The 2,500-nt window shown below is 30.6% G+C and overlaps 1 protein-coding gene across 1 annotated transcript in view; it reads left to right on the top strand.

Annotated features, from left to right (window-relative positions):
* galnt14 (UDP-N-acetyl-alpha-D-galactosamine:polypeptide N-acetylgalactosaminyltransferase 14 (GalNAc-T14)) overlaps window positions 1-2,500 on the top strand; it is a 43,129-nt gene that overhangs the window by 22,397 nt on the left and 18,232 nt on the right. The gene's annotated exons all lie outside the window — the stretch shown is intronic.

The following is a 2,500-nucleotide window of genomic DNA, read 5'->3' as shown; positions in this document are numbered from 1 at the left end:
GTGTACAATTGTGTCTGTACAATTGTGCGTGTATACATTGTGTACACTTGTGTGTATACTTGTGTGTGTACACTTGTGTGTGTACACTTGTGTGTGTACCTTTGTGTATGTATACTTGTGTGTGTACACATGTGTGTGTATACTTGGGTGTACACTTGTGTGTGTATACTTGTGTGTGTAAACTTGTGTGTGTATACTTGTGTGTGTATACTTGTGTGTGTACACTTGTGTGTGTACACTTGTCTGTGTCTACACTTGTGTGTGCACATATAGGTGTGTGTACATATTGGTGTGTGTGTATTTATAAGTATGTGTATATATAGGTGTGTGTATATATAGGTGTGTGTATATATAGGTGTCTGTATATATAGGTGTGTGTACATATTGGTGTGTGTGTATTTATAAGTATGTGTATATATAGGTGTGTGTATATATAGGTGTGTGTATATATAGGTGTCTGTATATATAGGTGTGTGTACATATTGGTGTGTGTGTATTTATAAGTATGTGTATATATAGGTGTGTGTATATATAGGTGTGTGTACATATAGGTGACTGTATATATAGGTGTGTGTATATATAGGTGTGTGTACATATTGGTGTGTGTGTATTTATAAGTATGTGTATATATAGGTGTGTGTATATATAGGTGTGTGTACATATAGGTGACTGTATATATAGGTGTGTGTACATATAGGTGTGTGTATATATAGGTGTGTGTATATATAGGTGTGTGTACATATAGGTGACTGTATATATAGGTGTGTGTATATATAGTTGCGTGTACATATAGGTGACTTTATATATAGGTATGTGTATATATAGGTGTGTGTACATATAGGTGACTGTATATATAGGTGTGTGTACATATAGGTGTGTGTATATATAGGTGTGTGTACATATTGGTGTGTGTGTATTTATAAGTATGTGTATATATAGGTGTGTGTATATATAGGTGTGTGTATATATAAGTATGTGTATATATAGGTGTCTGTACATATAAGTGACTGTATATATAGGTGTGTGTACATATAGGTGACTGTATATATAGGTGTGTGTATATATAAGTATGTGTATATATAGGCGTGTGTATATATAGGTGTCTGTACATATAAGTGACTGTATATATAGGTGTGTGTACATATAGGTGACTGTATATATAGGTGTGTGTATATATAGGTGTGTGTACATATAGGTGACTGTATATATAGGTGTGTGTATATATAGTTGCGTGTACATATAGGTGTGTGTATATATAGGTGTGTGTACATATAGGTGACTGTATATATAGGTGTGTGTACATATTGGTGTGTGTGTATTTATAAGTATGTGTATATATAGGTGTGTGTATATATAAGTGTGTATATATCAGTGTGTATATATAAGTGTGTATATATCAGTGTGTATATATCAGTGTGTATATATAAGTGTGTATATATAAGTGTGTATATATCGGTGTGTATATATAGGTGAGTGTATATATAAGTGTGTATATATAAGTGTGTATATATCAGTGTGTATATATCAGTGTGTATATATAGGTGAGTGTATATATAAGTGTGTATATATCAGTGTGTATATATCAGTGTGTATATATAGGTGAGTGTATATATAAGTGTGTATATATCAGTGTGTATATATAGGTGAGTGTATATATAAGTGTGTATATATCAGTGTGTATATACAGGTGTGTGTACATATTGGTGTGTGTGTATTTATAAGTATGTGTATATATAGGTGTGTGTATATATAAGTGTGTATATATCAGTGTGTATATATAGGTGAGTGTATATATAAGTGTGTATATATCAGTGTGTATATATAGGTGAGTGTATATATAAGTGTGTATATATCAGTGTGTATATATAGGTGTGTGTACATATTGGTGTGTGTGTATTTATAAGTATGTGTATATATAGGTGTCCGTATATATAGGTGTGTGTACATATTGGTGTGTGTATATATAGGTGTGTATATATCAGTGTGTATATATCAATGTGTATATATAAGTGTGTGTATATCAGTGTGTATATATAAGTGTGTATATATCAGTGTGTATATAAGTGTGTATATATAAGTGTGTATATATCAGTGTGTATATAAGTGTGTATATATAAGTGTGTATATATCAGTGTGTATATAAGTGTGTATATATAAGTGTGTATATATCAGTGTGTATATAAGTGTGTATATATAAGTGTGTATATATCAGTGTGTATATATAAGTGTGTATATATAAATGTGTATATATCAGTGTGTATATATAAGTGTGTATATATAAGTGTGTATATATCAGTGTGTATATATAGGTGTGTGTACATATTGGTGTGTGTGTATTTATAAGTATGTGTATATATAGGTGTGTGTATATATAGGTGTGTGTATATATAGGTGTGTGTACATATTGGTGTGTGTATATATAGGTGTGTATATATCAGTGTGTATATATCAGTGTGTATATATAAGTGTGTATATATCAGTGTGTATATATCAGTGTGTA

This window comes from Callionymus lyra, chromosome 13 (assembly GCF_982586985.1).
Source record: "Callionymus lyra chromosome 13, fCalLyr1.hap1.1, whole genome shotgun sequence".
Taxonomy (NCBI): Eukaryota; Metazoa; Chordata; class Actinopteri; order Syngnathiformes; family Callionymidae; genus Callionymus; species Callionymus lyra.
Note: the sequence above shows the minus strand (reverse complement) of the source record. Positions and strands in the feature narration are given on the sequence as shown.